This window comes from Cupressus sempervirens, chromosome 5 (assembly GCF_028749045.1).
Source record: "Cupressus sempervirens isolate cs-2001-9-10 chromosome 5, ASM2874904v1, whole genome shotgun sequence".
In the NCBI taxonomy this organism is placed as follows: domain Eukaryota; kingdom Viridiplantae; phylum Streptophyta; class Pinopsida; order Cupressales; family Cupressaceae; genus Cupressus; species Cupressus sempervirens.
In genome coordinates, this window is record NC_143122.1 from 331815050 (window position 1) to 331835236 (window position 20187).

The 20187-nt window shown below is 33.2% G+C and overlaps 1 pseudogene; it reads right to left on the reverse strand.

The window, feature by feature from the left end:
• Window positions 1–295: 295 nt before the first annotated feature.
• LOC149556038 (putative L-gulonolactone oxidase 4 pseudogene) lies at window positions 296–3569 on the reverse strand (annotated as a pseudogene).
• Between the last annotated feature and the right edge of the window lie 16618 nt (window positions 3570–20187).

The following is a 20187-nucleotide window of genomic DNA, read 5'->3' on the forward strand; positions in this document are numbered from 1 at the left end:
ATAAGATCAATGCATTTCATATGGTAGTTCGTATTTTGTAAGTTGCATTGTTCAACACATAAAACATTATGCTACTGGAAAAAAATAGAAGCTGCATAGTTTCAACATATAAACATAATGCTACTGAAAATAAACATTAAGCTACACAATTTTATTAACAAGAATTTGCGACTGCTCAAGATTGCATCCAAGCAGTTTATTACAAATCATAATGAAAAATAATCCAGAGAGAAATGACTTCTCCAAAACAATGGGTTAATCATAAGAACAGTAATTACAATTATATTGTAATTTATTAGCTCCTTTTTCTACAAACCCTAGCCTCCATCCATACTTTCCCAGGCATGCAGAAGTAGCCTTTGTCAGGAGCACAATGCCTATCCTCTGAGCACTTACACACCTTATCCAATGCACAACCATCTTTCTCCTTTTCCACCATTCTCCCTTTCATTCGAAATAGACCATCAGTCCACTCATTGGAAAACAATCCATATTGGTCATATTTCTTCTTAACTTCTAAGAATTTAGTCATATTGTTTGCCCTTAAAGCTTGTCCCTTAAACAGATGTCCTCCAGATTTCCCCCAGTGCATAACTCCTCCATACTTCTCAATCACCATCTGTTCAATCTCCTCAAACACATCTCCATTCCATTTAGCCATACCCTCATCTCTAAACCTATAATATATAGTTTCCATGGCCACCATATCTTCTGCAGGTCCCAAATAAGCCTCAGATTTCTTAATGGAACGAATTAATGTTCCTCTGAGATCACAAAACTTTTGTGGGTTTAAATCTCTAATCTTCTTTATATCCTGAATAACAGCCTTCAAATGAGACATGCGGACCTGAATCTCCATATCATATCTAAGGACAGTGTCTATTCGACGGTCCCATGGACAGACAGTTGTTGTATTCTTGTCGAAAATTGTAGTAGAATTGCAGGTTAAACTTGAATTATCTGCAACTGTGGGTACTGAACCCTGGCATCCGCCAGATGCTTGCATTTTGTGATTGAATCCTACAATTGGGTAGCCTGTGAATCCCGTTGGACCGTTAAAAAATGCACTGCCATTTACAGCTAATGTGTTCAGCTGCGTTTCAAGTACCTTGCATATTGTCTCAGTGGCTGCATTAGCTTGGAGTGATAACACTGCATAAAATGAAAGAACAATGGTAAGAAAATTGGGTAATATTTGAAGTGATATAAATTTAGAATTATCTTATTTACATCAAATGTATAATTGAGTGTTTTGAGAATATTTGGTGATGAGAGGCATTTTACAATGATCATGGAGGTAAAACATAATAATCAGAATGTGTTAACAAAAGCATTAATATTTTGATATGTAAATGATTGACAAAATTTGAAGTGAAAGACTTAAAGTTTTTCAAATTAGTAAACTTTACTTCTTGTTGTCACAAGGTAGAAGGCCTTTCCATATTAATAAACTAAAAATAGAGGTTTTACTTCTTCTTGTAATTGTAGAATGCCTCTCCATCTTAATAAAAGATAAATAAACTAAAATTACAGGTATCTTTTATTAATGTCCAAAATAAATAGAAGTTCTAAAGTTAATAGTTAATATAAAAAAAAATTATAACATGCTCATATTGATATATTTTTCTCCTTGTAAAATGCTTCTTCACATTAATTAAATATCAGCAAACCTAAACTACAGATATCTTACACTCATTGTCAAAATTAGATAGCAACTAGGTATGACTAATGTAAAAGAAAGAGAATAAATTTTCACAATCTACAACCATCTGTAAGAATTTTTTCCTTGAATTTTATTGAATATATTTTTCTCCAGATAAAAAGCCTTTCCATTTTAATAAACTAAAAATACAGGTTTCACTTCTTCTTGTCATTGTAGAATGCCTCTTCATCTTAATGCAAGATAACTAAACTAAAATTACAGATATCTTTTATTAATGTCCAAAACAAAACAAATAAAAACTCTAAAGTTAATAGTTAATATGAAAATTTTTTATAACACGGTCATATTGATATATTTATCTTCTTACTGTCAATGTAAAATGCTTCTTCACATTAATTAAATATCAGTAAACCTAAACTACAGATATCTTACACTCATTGTCAAAATTAGATAGCAACTGTATGACTAATTAATAAGAAAGAGAACGATAAAATCATCTGTAAGAATTTCTTCTTCGAATTGTATTGATTTTTTATTTTTTATTTTTTTATAGGTCATTCTTATGAATCACAATCAATACATCAATTTGATTAAAGAATGACATAAAAGAGCACAATCTTTATCATGGGCTCTTTTATGCTAATTCTAAACGTTGATATAGGAATATTCAGCACAATCATTTTTTACCCCGGCAAAGTAAAAATAAACTTCAATACAATTGAACTAGAAAACTCTGACAAATGACTAAAAATCATTGTTAAACATGTCACTCTCATTACGTTCCACCTTTTGTTAACATTGCTAATTGCTAAACAGGTCTGAACACAAATAAAAGATCAACCTTAAAAGCAAAAGATCAACAGTAAAGCAAAACAGTTTCACCGATCCCCCAGAAACCAAATGGCAAACCTAATGTCATTTCTTTCCATAAACTCTAAACAGACAATCCAATCCAATATCAGAAAAGTTGGTAGAAGAAAGAAAACATACTTTGAGCAGCAATATTTTCAACGTCCACAGCTCTTGAAGGAGTGCCAAGCAAGACATTAAACCCATCACCGGGAACATCAACAGAAACCTTAGTCATATTCCTAAACAAGGCCTTTCCATGGGAAGGAATCCAATAAATATCACCAAAATCAACACCCCTAAGAAAAGTCTCAGCCTCATTCTCCAATCCTTCATCGCCGTTCAAAAATGAAGAAACAGAGCGCTTATACATTGGCTGCAGAGTAAAAGTAATCTCCGAGATCACACCCAACATGCCAAGAGAAATCTTAGCAGCTTTCATATCCTCGTCACATTCCTTGAGAGTAACCACCCTTGCATAGCCCAACAAAGGAGAAGTAGGAACAACTAATCTCATTCCCACCACGTACTCATAAACACCGCTGCCTTTTCCGACGAGGCCACTGCCATGGGCTCCGGTGGAAATAACGCCGGCAGCAGAGACTCCATTCCAGTAAATCATGGCCGGCAGAGTGAACCCATTCTTTGCAGCTTCTTCCATGACGTCAGACATCATTGCCCCAGCCTGAGCAGTGATTGTCATGGCAGTCTTGTTGATTGAAACCACTTTGTTGTAGTTCTTGGTTGAGATTATGAGGCCTTGGTTTCCCACACAGGAAAGTTTTGTGAGGCTGTGGCCAAGCCAGCTCACTACTCTTACCTTCTGCTTGTTTCTCACCGCCTTGGCCACAACTTGAATAAGCTCTGCTTCTGTTTTGGGTGATGAAGAATTGGCCGCCATGCAGTTTTCATGGTCCTCCCAGAGGCCTTGGTAATTGTAGATTTGGCAGCCATCGCCTGTGCAATCAACTGATGCAGGAGCAGAGCATGGCGCTGCCTCTGGATTTATCGTGAAACAAAGGAAGAGAACAATGATAATACCGCTGAGAGTACCCATTCTTGTTTCCATCACTCTTTTCTTAGCTTTTGGTGTCTTGGGTAATTGATGAAATGCAGCAATTGAGGTGGTCTTATAAAGTGTTGATTTTGAGGCTAATGAGGTTTGCCGGCTCAGCTAGCTGCCCGCTTGACGTGGGGAGGGTTTCCGCGTTAGGAAAAACAAAGTATTTTCACAGTGCACGTGTTGGAGCATTTTAGGATTGGGAATTGCTTGGATATCATATGCAAGAAGTCGAAGACATAAAATAGAAAGTTGGAAAGAAGGTGAAGATAATTTCTTGTGTATAAAAAGTGATATCATGCTACTTCGCTTGGCAGTGAAGAGATTGATAGGATGGATAGAATTTCTTGTGTAATATTATTTATGAAATATAGGTTAATAATTTTGATTCAAAAATTACATAGTTGAATTGTGAAAATTACAATATTACAAATTGACTTTGATGTGGAAAATATCTCCTACTTAACAATTGATGAGCTTAAGATGATTTTTAATGAATGGCTCATAAGATACATCTTGAAGAAAGTTTTGCAAATGGAGTCCACAAAAAGTGGGCTTCATTGTGGAGGAAATTCTTTGGTTAAGCATGCTTGAGTTAAGAGTATTACTAGGATGGGTGACCTCTTCGAAAATATCAGTGCTTACCTCTATGAACATTTTGTAGATGCAATGAGTGCTAAGTGTTCCATTCATTCTCATTAGAAATAAGTTCTTGTGAACCACTACATGGGTCAATGAGTTTGGCTCAAAAACTACATAGTTAAATCTAGATAACAATATCAAAATTTTGATTTCGTGGAAAAATATCTCCTACTTAACAATTAATGAATGGCTCATAAGATTCAACACTTGTTGAAGATTTTACAATTGCGGTTATAAGCAAAGTGGGCCTAACCATGGAGTGAACACACTTGAGGTGGAGTAAACTGGGATGGGTAACCTCCCAAGAAATCCCAGTGCTTCACATCTATAAGTATCACTTAGATGCAATGAGTGCAAGTCTTCCGTTGGTTCTCATGAAAGATGGATTTTTGTGAACCACGACTCATGAAACATGGGTCAATGAATTTGAGTAAAAAAGTACACAGTTGAATCATGTTAGCAATATCACAATTTGACTTATTACGGAAAACATTTCCTGCTTAAGACTTGGTGAGCTTAAGGGACTTTCCAATGAATAGTTCATAAAGCATGTATAAGAACTGTAGTAACATGGGACGGGATAGGATAGGTGATCCACCTAAATTTGAGACTCGTATAAACTCAACTATATTATTCTTATAAACCACTATCAAAACTATAAAGTCAAACCATAATCTCAATATTAAAACAAATAATAACCTTAAAATAGTGTAAAAGAATTAAAAATTTACAACCTTCCAAAGAAGAGCATCCGATAAAGAATGATAGGTGAAGGATTGAGCCAACATTAATCTATCCGGGCTGCCCAGTGTTTTCTATCGATTTCAGCCGGCCACCTTCGCTATATTCTCCTTGGGTCTATTTTTGTCTTCTCTTTAGCCGAATTCAAAGTTTATGACATCAGATCAACTTACCGCGTTTGGTTATCCTTTTTAATATCAATAAACATTCCGCGTTTTTGTTGGGGAGATCGCCATTGGATTGCTTGACAAGTGTGGGCCTTGTCCTTTCCCATCTCAAAATGGCCTGCACTAAATTACTCAATTGTTTATTCAGTTTTTTAAGTCTGAGCTGCCTTGTTTGTCTCTGCCATTTATAATGATCTCATTGTTTTAATTCCATTTTGGAGGCATTGTTTCTGCCATTTATAACGATCTCATTGTTTTAATTTCTTTATTTTGATTGGTCTATTAAAATTAATTTCTACAATTAATTCCCATTTTCTCATTTTTTCAATTTATCTTGATAGACTTTTTTTTTTTTTTTGAGAAAAAATAGCTACAATTTTTGGCATTCATTCTTTTAGTGGTGCTTATATTTTATGATTCTTCTAGTTGTCAATGTGTGTCTTATAGCTATCAACGTGTCTTTTGCATGCAAGGACATGGTTTACAAAGGTAACAACTGACATGAAAGTTGCTTCAGTTGATATTAAAATTTCTTCTTTTTCATTATGCTCAAATTCCATTTGCCTTTGTCTATTTTTTTGAACGTTCTCTACCCCCTACTTCCATTGATGTGGGGCATTCCAAATTTTTATGAAACTCATGCTCATGTTGTAAGTATTATACTCCTCCATTTTTGTTTGTCCCTTTTAGCTTTTCATTGATATCTTCACTATACTTATTACTGACCCTATAGAGATTTGCATATTATCTTTTAATAGTATTGATTATGATAGATTGGTTGGTGGGTGAAACCCGCCCCTCAGTGTTGTCTTCTTTATTTGACAATTTTGTGTTAAATATAGTACTGTGTTTTAAAGTGAAATGTTGTTAATGGGATGGCCAGTATACCAAGCCTTGTCTTTATCTCAATAAACTAGAATTTCATCCCCTTTTTAAATTTTATTCATTCCAGTTTCTACCTGATACAACCTACACTTATTCAAGCTAAAGGTTTTTCCATTCTATTTGCAAATTTAAGTGTATGGAGCATCATGAGAAGTGGAAAGATTTAAAGCTAGTTTAACTCCCTTATCCTCTTCACTCACACTCTAATTTAATCAAAAAACAATTATAAACCCTAACACATAATCACCCTAACCCTAGTTCTATCGTGTGTTTAGGGCTTTAATGTTCCCACACATTGTTTATATATATGGGGAATAATATATTTTAAATTATAAATAGGTCAAAGGTTTTTGTGAAGCTTTATGATGTGTGCAATTGATTATATATTTTTATTATTTTAATTGAAAAAATTTAACCCCTAAATTGTTACCCATTTTAAGGTGTTATGGCATAATGAATCTTACAAAGAGCCTCTTTGGAAATTGCAGAGCAATTTCAAATACATAAAGCATCTTTTCTAACAGGCTCATTTCACAAACTTATTTTAAAAGATTTATGATCCATGAAAATGAATATTGGTGAACCAAATCAATTTGTAGTAGTTTTTGCGGCAAATTTTGTTTTGACATATAGCATAAAAACTCACTACCTGTAGTATTCTACCAAATGTTGAAATCTATGAAACCTAGAAATTGTTTGACGATTTGACATGGGTGACTTCTTTCGACAAGGGTGATCTTGTGCAACTCTGAATTCAAGGGTGACCTCTTTGACCATGTAAAACTGTGTGCAACTTTGATTCTCATTTGTATTTCTAAAGAAAGCCAAAAAGGGTATCCAAATCCGCAACATGTTTATCTACCCAAGATCTACAACCTTCAATAAAAAAGGGGTTTTTTTATTATTAATAGGGGGTTTTCCTTCGTCAAACCCTAGTTTAGGAATTAAGATTGAATTGAAATAATTGAACTACATAAAAAGTAAATGTATGAATTCACCTTATAATAGTAGGATATCTTGAATCAGATGGAGTGTTTCCTTCACCAATGGATTTGGATCAAGAAAATGAAGATGAATAGATGTAGAAGATGCAAAAAGGACCTTGAAGAATATCTTGCTAGATAAACTCCTTTGGTAGATTAATGATCGAATCTTGGATCTTTAATGGAGGAATTGCTTGAAGGATGCTTGAAGATGACTTCAATGCTTGAACACTTGAATACTTGAATACTTGAGTGCTTGAGTGTGAGTGCTTGATCTTGTCAATTCATGATGTGAAAATAAGGAAATAGATGAGTTTATAAAGGGATCATAATTAACTAACCAAGGAAATAGATGAGTTTATAAAGGGATCATAATTGACTAGCACTTTCAGGTTGACCTACCTAGAAGTTAACACCTCAAAATAGTTTGGACATGGGATTTGAGCAAAGACCCAAAATAGGGCCCAGATAGGGATACATTGCATCCTTGAGTGATCTATTAGGGGTGTATTGGGTCCCTATCAACCAGGGCCCGTAACATTTGGGATTCCCCTGGGGTGTACTGAAATAGGTCTTGGATCTTAGAAATTAGGTATAGAATCCAAGATATGGCCATTTTGGTGTGGATTAGATATTTTGAGTGATTGGATGAAGAAAAGGGAGGGCCTAGGTGGTTAGATCCTACATTTATCTTTATGCCATAAAAATAGGATTTTTAAATATGATCAATTAGGTCTTGCCTAAATCACACCTAGGAGAAAGAAAAAGAAAAGTGAAGAAAGGAGGAGAGATACAAGGAGATGATGATCTCGCATTAAATAGGTTCTAAAACATCATTAAATTGGAGTGCTTCCAATTTAAGATAGTATGTTTAGCCCCCCACTTTAGTGAGAGCCTAGACTTGATCCAGACTCTTAGTAAAGTAGAGCACACAACATAAGATAATCTTATCATTATGAAGGGGAAAAATAATCCATCAAGCTCACAAGGGATTGAGTCCTTGCTAGCTCCAAATCATGATAAGAGAGAAATCACTAACTAAAAGAAGCAATGAAGGAGTGTGATGAAGGAGAAATCACAATTACAATCTATAATCCTTAAAATTTCAATACTATCACAAGAAGAAATTATCATATCATCGTTGAATCTCAACCCCACATCTCCCAAGAATCACCTACATGCAAACATATGTCACAGAAAGAGAGAAGGAAAAACTATGGAGGCTAGAATTGCCAGATCTATAGATGAGACATTCTTGATGAGAAAAAAGAGAAATTGCTATAATAAAAAATGAATGAATAAATTGCAAAGAGACTAATCCTTATAAAAGGAGATCAAAACCCTAATGGGGTAAAACCTAGGTTGCACGATAATAATTATTAAAAGAATTAATTATTATATGCCTGAAGTGTACCTAGGTAAACTAGAGATAATATGTGACTTAATAATTAAATCAAAATGATTTAATTAATAAGGTAGTTTCTTATTACTCTAACACCCCACTTTATGAAAATCCCTAACCCTAAGCCTGTTTTGTACAAGTATTTTTTCCATATTAAGGTTAAAATTAGTTACAACACATCGGCTATATAGTGCCGATAAAATAGCCCCAATTTATTTTTTACTAATTAAGTAACTGATAAAGTTTCCAAAATTGGAACTTATAGTGATCGCATTATTAAATGAAAAGGTATTAATCAAATGACATAGGATGTGGTTAATATTATAAATCATGTTTGGACTAACCTCAAATAGGATGTGATGTTAATAATGATGGAAATAACAATTAAAGTTATCAAACATCCTAGTATGACTATCAAGTGGAGTTTGGCTTTCTTTTTCATTATTATAAGCTCTTATTGACACGTTTTCTGGGTATTTTATTTTGTCAAGCAACTTCATTTTAAAAATTGCAACTATAAAATAAGAAAATGGGTGGTTCTCTAAATCATGAGGAGTTAAGAAAATGTATGTGGAGAAGAGATAAGAAGGTCTAGAAAAATATTAAAAGAGGTTGGGTGGATACTTACAATAGGAAATTTCATGGGTGCGATAAATAGGTCATTATTTCTATTGTGGAAAGTTGGAATTATCGCTCTATGATCCTACATGGAAAAATAATGGAGATTACAGTGGACCTAATTGCTAAGGTTGCATGACTCCCAAACACAGATATGAAATACTACAAGGACTCAACCAAGAAGGAAAGGAAAAAATGTGTTAAGGGTAGAGGTACTTCTATGATTTGAGCTAGTTCAAACCCATATGGTTGAAAATGTTGAAGTTTTTCATGGAATTCAATACTTTCGATGGTACATTTAGTCAAGCACACAACTTCCATTTCATATTTTTGAACCTTTTTTCAATAATGTTAAGATTTTCTTCTTGTTTTATTTTCATAGACCCCTTACCCATGTAGTTTGAATAAAATCTAGGAGGAACCATCAAAATTGGTTCTACATGAAAGCCTCATTCATTTTATTCATGACTATTGTAAAACTAATATTGTGGGTAAGATTGTTGCTCAAAATGTCTTTGAGAAACAAGAGCCCATGAATTAGAAAGTTGAGAGGAAGTAAAGGAAAGATTGTGAGGTGGGTGGAAGTAGAAAATCCTCACTTCATCCTCATAAAGATATTCAAAAAAGGGGACTCTGTTCCTAGGGATAAGAATGAGAAAGAGGAGTAATTAGAAAAGAGGAGATTGACTTTGATGTTGAGGGTAGTGAGGATAGTTCCTCTTCTTTGAAAATGAAGGATGAGTATATAGAGTAGGATATTAGAGGATATAAATTTGGAAAAGAGAAGTTCCATGAGGAGATAAATGAGCATGATACTAAGTGCATTAACTTAGAGGATGAAACTGATGATAGTTCTCCCTCTGAGGATTTTGAGTGTGAGGAAGTAGAGAGTAATCTTGAAGGTGATGAAGAAGATTATAGCCCAAGGAAGAATATGTAGAGACTCTCTACACTATTAGGGAGTAGAAATGGGAGGAAGGCAAAGAGGGGAATAAGAATGAGACTACTAAGTCAAGGAGAATGAGTCAAAATATTCTTAAGGTTGGAATAGGGCTCACAATGTTGAGAAGAACATGGACAATTCTCTCTAATTGGATGTCAATATTGAGTTGAATCCCTCTTCCAACAAGGAATACTATATTAACTAGGACTCTACCCTTGAAGATTTAAATACAAAGTAGTCTAAAGTTTTTGAGCAGTTGAACTCAGAGGATTTTGAAAATGACAGTGATAGTACTATGGAAATTTTAGAGAATATTAAAGAGAGATATACATATTTCTTCTACATTGACAAATGGGTTATCAAGGAAATTATGAGTTTGAATTAGAGGGTGTAGGTGTTGTTTAACATAATGGATGAAATGGTAAAGCCTAATGATAAGAAGTATATCCATTCCCAATTTGATCCTATCAATATTAGGGGCAATAAAGATTACCTGGCCAACACTATTAGTAATGCAATTCTCATTAGGATGCAGAGCATATAGGACAAGCTAGAAAAGAATGAAGAGTTTCTCAAAAGTCTCTTGAGGCTTGACTAGGAGGGATTCAAAGCCTTTGTTTCAAACTTAAAATTTTTTCATGCTGATAGCTAACAAGAAAATGACCAATTTGGATAACTAATTAGGGCTAAAGGAGGTGTAATCGTGAAAAAATGGTTATCTAGACTACAAGCCCCCTTTCTAGCATTTTGCACAATTTATCTATTGCTTTTTTTAATCAAATCCTCAAAAAAAATATTTATGCAATTATAACCTATGGTTTGACCACTATATCCTAAGTTCCTAATTAATTAAAAGAACATTCTCCCTTTTAATTAAATAAATCCCCCACTTCTCCCTTATCCTAAGTGTGCACACATAAAGCATTATTCCCATTTTTAAAATAACAGAAAAGGATTTTTGTCTCACATGAGGGGCACACTTTCCATAGAGGATGGAATCTTCATTCTCCTCTACACATCTCTCATCTTTCTGAACTCCACCGTCGATCTTTATTAGGTGAGATGCTTGTGTACATGGATCACTCAAGATGCATCCTCCACCCTTGATTAATCTTCTTTTGGATTTTGATCTTAATTGTCTATTTCCTTTTAAAAGAGAGGGCTCTCTCTTTATTCTCTAATCAAGGTATTTTATGCTAATGTTATGCTACAAGTTTTCTTGGTGATTTTGGACCATTTGGAGCACTCATTTGGCATTCATTTTGCATCTCTATTTCTCTTTCTTGCTCATACAATATTAGCATAGATTTCCTTTATGCTTATAGCTTTGACCACATAACTTAACTAGAGAGGTTTGTAACATTTTCATATTTCTATCTTAGTTTGAATCTTGCATATGATTCTAGTTTAGCTTTCATGTCAATTGCTTTACATAATGATTCTTGGATGCTAGCATTCTTGCTCCTGTATTTGAATCTTTCATTCTATGAGACACACCTTGCAAGGGTTGCATAAGTGGTTCATTTGAGAGCCATCATCTCATAGCCTTTGCACGTCATAGATATGAAGCTATAAGATATCTCTTGAGATACTCTTCATCAAGAGTATTCTAAATAATAAGGGCTTATAGAAGTGTGCCTCCTTTTTGACACACATTTTTGGTGCCCACCATGTGTTGGACAACTCTATCTAGCTCTTTATCTTACATTTTTCTAACATTTTTAGCTTGTTATTTCAATTTTTTATATTTACAAATAGAAATATTGTGTAATGCTTTTCCAATATCATATGATATTTTCTACTATACTTATATGATACATTGTCAGTTTTATCATTGTACTTTTTTATTGTATTTTGTTACTCAGTTGTTCTTTAAAGCATCACACCAAGGAAAACTATTGTCTGGGTCTATAGGGAAATATTGTACAATATTGTTACAGACATAAGTATCATATAGTCTATTTTACTAAGCTAATTGAGTTTTTAGTTTGCATTTTTGGCTTCAAAGTTTGTATTTTAGATTTCTAGTTTCTTTTACTTTTACTAACAAGTGGTTTTACAGGATGTTTTCCATATTTCACAAATCCTTTTGTGTAGTAACCCTTTTTTTTTTAGGTATTCTTGCTTTCTCATTTGCTAAAAGACATTGCTAAAAATTATAAAAAGAAAGGGCTACTAGCATTTGTTGCAGGGCTGCCCAAGATGAAAGCCAAAATAAAAAGAGATTTTGTGTGTCTTCTTTCATCTTCAAATGTGACATTAAACCAATCATTTCTCTTCATTAGGAACATATAAATCACAAGTAAGGGTTCATTGTTGGTAGAAAAGTATGAATCATAAATCTTTACCCTTCATTGAATCATGAAAGTGGGTGGGATACTCCACTCTTTAGTGGTTTTAATTAACTTTCTTGGCATGTTTGGGAGAAACATTAGGTAGTAGGAGAGTATGTTCTTCACCTAAGAGGTGAATCATACATCTTGAGCTCCTTGATGTGCATCCATTTTGTTAATCTCTTAGTGAGATTCATGCCTTTAAAGGGCCTACTATTGGTGGAAAGATATCAATAAGAATGACCCAAAGTGGGAACAAGAAAAATCCAACTAATATGACCCACTATAATTACAAACCCCTTGACAAAGGCTAAAGCCTTGGGGGATTTAACACTTGAGTTCACTTAGTGAACATACTTGTGGGATTGGGACCATTAGGAAATCACTAGGTGGGTCTTTTAAAGGTACTCTTGTGACTATGAGGTCCTTTATTATGTCATGTATCATGTGCAAGAGGGGTGTTATGAACATGACCCTTACTATAGAATCTAGAATTTAGAGGCCGCCCTTTTTAGTCGCTCAATCTCGGTGCATGGATTAATCCTAGTGGATGACCTAGATCACCCTATGATTTACACTCTCCACATGTATCCCTTTGGTTTTATTAATAATGTTAGAAACGTTAGAGATTTCATTGCACCAAAATATTGACATGTCAATGCTTGATACAACCAATAGTCTAATAGATACTGATTGTTAGAAAGGATAGAGCATCCATTACACAAAAGGATCAACTTATTAATGCCAGATACAACCAAAAGTCTTATAGAACCATAAGAGGTGGTTAAGCCATGTTACAAATCCTACAAGGGACACTAGCCCATTGCCAAAAAAAATACTTCCATGACAAAGCTAATAACTATTGTGGGAAACCATTTTATTTAATATTAATTGGTGTATCATCGATTTGTGCTAGACTCGTGAAAATCTATTAAACATAAACATGATAGTAGTCTTCATAGAATTTTTTCTTTGAAACCTCCCTAGTGTTTATATTGGAAAGGTTGTTTTTTCCCTTGTCCAATTGCTTGAAGACATTTTTTTGTGCCACAAATTACTTTCCAAAAACTACATTGCTATTACAAACTGAAAAACACTTTACTACAACAGTAAAAAATTTCTACAACAATAATAAGATTAAATCAAAACATAGGTATTTTAGGCACAAAGTCACAAAAGATAGTCTCTGTTGAGCTTCTGTCATACTTCTTTTCTGAGAAGTATTGTACAATACTTCTAGAACCTACAAAATATTTTACTTCCATATAAACTATATCACATGGTCATAGTGCACTCTATCATACTGCCTCTAACAAACTATCACATTGGTATTCTAAAAACTATCGTACAATATTATTTTCTAAACTTGTATCACCTCGGCTTTTGAACTCTATTGTCTAAATCTATTCCTTGCAAAAACTTTTCTTGGATTACATTCTTGCTAAATAGGGGTATCTTCCCTTGGTCCAATTGTGTCCCTAGGCTAAAACTTACATATTTGGCTATGTTTTAGGCTAAAAATATTAGCTTGGCTCCTTGGATGCAAACTTGATTTCATAGATTTTTCACTTGTAAAAACTCGTTTATCCTACCTCTTTGGCTATTTTTTATTTGGCTACTTTCATAGCTCCTGATTCGAATATTGGGAACTTTTGCCAAGATATCATAATTTCTACATTTTTTGAAAAGCAAACATCTTGACTTTACAAGTTTAATTCTAAGTTCTTTGTGTCATCTTATTAAGCTAAAAATTTCCATTACATATCAGTTACAACTAGGCTAGAATTTGGTCAAGGAGGTCTTCCATAGTTTTTTTTCAAACAATTAGCTTCTCCAACTAGCAATCCACATAGATAAAACTTTGAGGGTGAACCTATTTTTGATAAAGTTGAGGAAGACAAGTCTACTACTTGGTACGACCCTATTAGTGACTTTGGTAGTTCCTTCAATACCTTGATTGATACTCCTAGAGCTAAAAACAATGTGTCTTTCACCATTAATCAAGAGGAGAGACCCCACTACCTAGATGTGTTCTTTCATATTAGGAGACAAGACATTGAAAGAGAGAAAATGATCGCTCAAGATGAACAAGCTAGGCTAGAGAGAGAGAAACTTAAACAACCTAGGTGCATAGCCTCTAGAATAACTACACATGCTCATGAAGGGAATGATACTCATAAAAAAAGCACTCAAGGATTTGGGAACACTTACACATATGACTTTGAGAATCAAAATACTAACACAGCCTTTAGCAACCCCTTTGCAAATTATGTACACTTTGAAAGCAATGGTAATAATACTCCTCCAAGAACACCAAGGTCACATGTCAAGGGATATGTATCACCACTTATACACTCAAAACTTTCATATCATGAAATTAAAGTAGAGAATGAAGTTACTTTTGAAGACTTAATTAGGTTCCAACAAGACAATCACCTACAAAGACTCAAGCTCAAAGCACTAGAACAAAATGGGGATCAATAATTTGCATATTTAATGAATAGAGGTTGGAAAATACACCATGAATTTGATGTCCAATGAATTATTTAAAAGAGAGAAGTAATTGAAAGTGAACTCATAAAAAAAGAAGTTCAGGAGTTATGAAATCAACTTGCACCCATGCAAATGGAGAAAGAGAAACCTAAAACATCATTCATTGAGATGATATGTGCTCTTAATTTTGACAGAAGTCTATACATGATGTCATTCCCAAGGGATATAAAGGTTCCCAAATATGATAAATATGATGGAAATGGTGATCCATATGATCATGTTAAACATTTTTATGCATTCAGCATGGATTTTATGCATGAAGACAAATATCCCATGAGGATCTTTCCTCGGATCTTGAATGGTCAAGTCATGGAGTGGTTTACTAAACTCCCCCCTTCTCTTAAAACATTTGATGAACTTGCAAAAAGGTTCATTCAATATTACTCATACAACATACAACACCCCATTACCATGCTAGACTTTTGCAACATTAAGAAAAATAAGGGAAACCTTTTGTTACATACTTGCAAAGGTGGAGGAGGTTACACTCTAGGTATCCCTGTCAAAACTCTAAAAATGAGAAGATTGATATCTTCATTAGCACTCTCATACCTGAATTATACTACTATGTACTTAGAAAACAAGTATTTACTATATTCAATTACATGATTCAGAGTTCCTATTGTATTGAGGATGTTGCTATTAAAAATGGAGATATAGTGCTAAACAAAGATAGAAATGACAATGAAAATAGTAAGGACATGGGAAAACCATGGAACAAGAACAAGTATGTTTTTAATGCTGGTGTCATCGACACACCTAAGACCAAAGAACTCGATTTCAACTTAACTAATGCTATCTTATCAACCAAGCAACAAGAGGCTACAAGAGTGAATGATTCCAAAAAATGTAACATCCTGCTAGGGAAACCAAAATAAATTAACCTAAACTTTCACTAAGTTTTCCAAACATTTTTTTTAAAAGATAATAAACAACAATAGATATAATAGCAAAAGCAATAATCACATACATAAATACAATCCATAAAATATATTACATCTCTCAAGGGTCCCATGACATTGAATCACATTTAAGTTTAATTAATGCAAAATCCAATATATAACAAATCCACATCAAAGAATAACTACAAGTATGAATCCATTTAAATAATATACAATTATACGATGCCACTTAGCAATAATTAGAATGCATAATCATCCAGTGTACAAGTCACAGGGTATGAAAGGCTAAAAGAATATACATCATAAAATAGATTACATCACATACAATATAACAAGGTAAAACCATCCAACAAAAATACAAGATTAGATAGAAAGGTGCAATTGCACAGGTACATCCAGCAATGAGATCCAATGCTTAGATCTCAATGGTATAAGTAAAAAGCACTACCACATAACCTCATGGAATCTAAATGGTCCACTCCCACAACACTGAGGAAATAGTCGCAAGTCCCATATGGATAACAAAACACAAGTCATAACCAACATCTAGGTTCAAGGAAACACCTAAAAGAAAACTATCGCAAAGGGTACCAAGAAGCAAGTATTATCTAATCCCAGAGGCAACAATGATACATATGAAATCTACTATGTAAGTGGGAAAGTGTAATCACATGAGCCAACTCTAAGGTTACCCTACTAGCCTCTTTAGAATCCGGCCCCTAGTGTCTCTATGTGGCACTAGTATCCTTTCATACAGACAAGGCATACTAACTAAGCAAGGTCATAACCAAGCATCCTCTCTACTCCCATCCTAGCCTATATTAGTACTCAAGGCATTGGCAAGGAAAACATAGACTCTTATTAATTCATTTTAAAACCTATATAATGAAGTGTTGTCACTTATTAAAACAACTTACACTAGTTTACCCAAGCAAACACTCTGGTGCCCTCCATTGCAAGACACTTCTCAACATATACATAGATTACCTACCCTAGGCTCATAAAAGTACAAATCATAGAATCATAATTTTCACCTCGATCCTTTATAAGAAACTAGAAAGCACCTATAGATAAAACACAAAAATCACCTCAATCCTTTACAAGCAACTAGAAAGAGCATAAAGATAAATCATAACATTCACCTTAGTCCTATGTAAGCAATTGGAAAGTGCCACAAGACAAATCACAATAATCACCTTTGTCCTAGACAAGCAACTAGAAATCACTAAAAGATAACTGATTGAAAACTCAAAGGTTACACCAAAAAAGTCACACCATTCACCACATGTTTACACATGGAAACTAGAAAGCATTAACAAATAATGATCAAAACTCATCATAGACAACACGTGACACATCACTATGGTCGGGTATGAAAGATCATATAAATAGCATCATCATGACATCATCAAAATAGCAACTCTTAGCCTCTAGTATACATCCAAAATTGGTCAACACTCTAAGTCCAACTTGAAACCCACAACAATAAACTACACATCACATAGATTACATAACAAACATAACTTTCATAATTCAATAGGTTTTAAATTATAAAGGTCAATTTTCACTATGGTTTTCAAGTTTCCATTTCATTTTCAAGTATTGTAGTTTGACAGGTTTTTCAAATAACAAAAATTATTAGGATTTCCTAATATCAGAAACCATTTCCTTATAATTGAAAACCAATTTCCTTTTTAAACGAAACTAAACAACTTACAACTAACTTTATAACACTAATGCATTTACTGAATAATAATTATAAAATTATACTAATTTATTAGTAAGTATAATTATTAATTAATAATATAATAATTGTTTAAAAAATTATTAGTTACATTCTATTAATTAAATTAATTAGTAATAATTAAAAATTATATTAATTAATAATATTTAAAAATTATATTAATTAAATTAATTAATAATAATTTAAAATTATATTAATTAAATTAATTAATAATAATTTAAAATTATATTAATTAAATTAATTAATAATAACATAAACTTATTAAATTAAAATTTTAATAAAATATTTTTTAATAAAAAAACATTAAAACAAATATTTTAGGCTCGTCGGCCATTAAATAAACTGTCGTAGCAGTCTACTGTGGCCGCAACAGAGTACTACAATAGAAGTACATGTTGCTATCGTAACAAGTTTTCTATGCATGTAACCTATGAAACATCATGAGTGGGGTAAGGAGGGGAGGTGGGGTGGTAGCCCGCCTCCCCCTACTATTTTTTGTTTAATTATTAATTCAAACCAAAATCAAATCCCCCTCCCCACAAAAGTTTTCAAATATAATTTTTTTTTTAAGTTATATTACATGTAATTATATAATTATCATATTACATACATACATACATACATACATACATACATGTATATATATATATATATATATATATAAGATTTTCCAAATTAAATCCAACAGAAGAAATATGAACAATCAAACGAATCTATATAGAATAATCTTGATTTCTTTTTCAAACCCTCCTCGTATCGAAATACAATTCTCTAGAATAATCTAGATACATACATGTATGTATGTATCTATATGTATATATATGTAGTGTCTGCCCCTAGTTCACATTTTTGTTATCATTGTCAAATTCCTTAAGCTGATTTTATGCATTGATTAGTTTTAGACATACTGGATTTACAATATTATGATATTATTTCATGTCTTGAATTACAAATATATCGGTTATTATTACTTAGTTGAATTCATTCATGTGTTGTTAATGATATTTTAATGATTCCTAATTAGTAAATGTGGTTTCTTTTGTAACAATGTTAACGTGATGTCTTTAATGATGATTATGTTGTATTGATAGAGATGCATTATTGTATGTATGCATTTGATGTAAGACTTGTGATTTTTATGATACTTACCCCATACTTGCATGTGTATGGTGCGCGTGTTTATTTTATCTTTCTATATGAAGTGTTTGATGTGGTTAAGGGAGGGGGTCGTAGTCACCTGCTAGTCGGGATCTACACGATGAACCACTCCCCGCCATTGTCTGTTTAGTTTAGATATATTATATACATGTACATGCTCATCTTTTATGTAGGATGCAGGTACTGGGCATCGACTTCCCTGAATTGCCAAGATGAGCGTGCCCTATTACAAATACTCAAATGGTGAGAATGGGAAGATAATGATCAGGTCCAATCCTAGCCATAATCCTATAATACTTGTCCTGCAAGGAGGACTCGTAACAGACTGTTTACCCTTTTTAAACCCGTGAGTATTTTGTGTGTATGTTGTTTTGTGAGTCTTTGATGAATTTCTATTAATTAAGTCTAGGGTAAAAGCACAAACCTGTGTCACCTTTTGTGATATCTTGTACCGTTTCGGCTGGAACACTTTTGACCGTGACGGTTTTGGCTGTAACTGATCTGACCATACACACGTGGCAGTTTCGTGCGCCTACGTGGCGTGTACCATTCCGACCGAAACCGGTTCAGCCGAAAAGGTTATGGCCGAAACCCTGAAACGGAATAAAACTCGGCGCAAACCTCTAGCGGCTATCATTGTTACTGTTGCAGTTCCTGAATGTTTGGAGAGCGGATTAAGGGTTTTGGCTGTAACTGGTTGGTGGTTTTTCCCTCCCTATTTTTTAATAGTTTTTAAACGTATTTTTTGATTAGTAGATGTTAATTGTACTTAAAATAGTTGTTTTTTACGTATTTTGTGAGTGGAATGCTTTAAATTATTTATTTTTTAATATGTTTAAATTATTTTAATTATTTTAGATTATTTAAGAATGGTATTTAAATTAATTTGTTAGCAAAAATGTAGTTAAACATGAGATAAAAACATAGAAAAACATTAATTAAAAGTATAGAAAAATATTAGGAAAAACATTAGAGTAAAATATAGAAAAACATTAGTTAAAAGTGTAGAAAAACATTAGGTTAAAATATTAAAAAACATTAGGTTAAAATATAAAAAAACATTAGGTTAAAACATACAAAAACATTAGGTTAAAATATACAAAAATATACCTTCTAACATAACCTTATATTAACTACAATCATAACCCATACCACATTCTAACCATAACCTAGGCCCTCTACTAACCGAATGAACCACACTTAGATATTGATGATGTTCATTTTAACAACTAGTTATTGTTAGGTAATAATGATTCTTACATTACCAAATGACACATAACAACCTCATGATACATTTCTAAGTATTTTTATCCATATATATGTTAAGGGGACCTAGGGACTCCTACTAGGTTATTACGTCTGTTATAGGTTGTAATAGGTATTCATATGTTTACTAGCACATAATAGGTATTGTCAAGTAATAATGAGTCTTACATTACCAAACAACACATTACTTGATCACTTATGTCAACTGCATTTTTCAATACGTTATCCATACATGTGTGTCTTAAGGGGACATAGGAGTCGTAATAGGTCATACTATT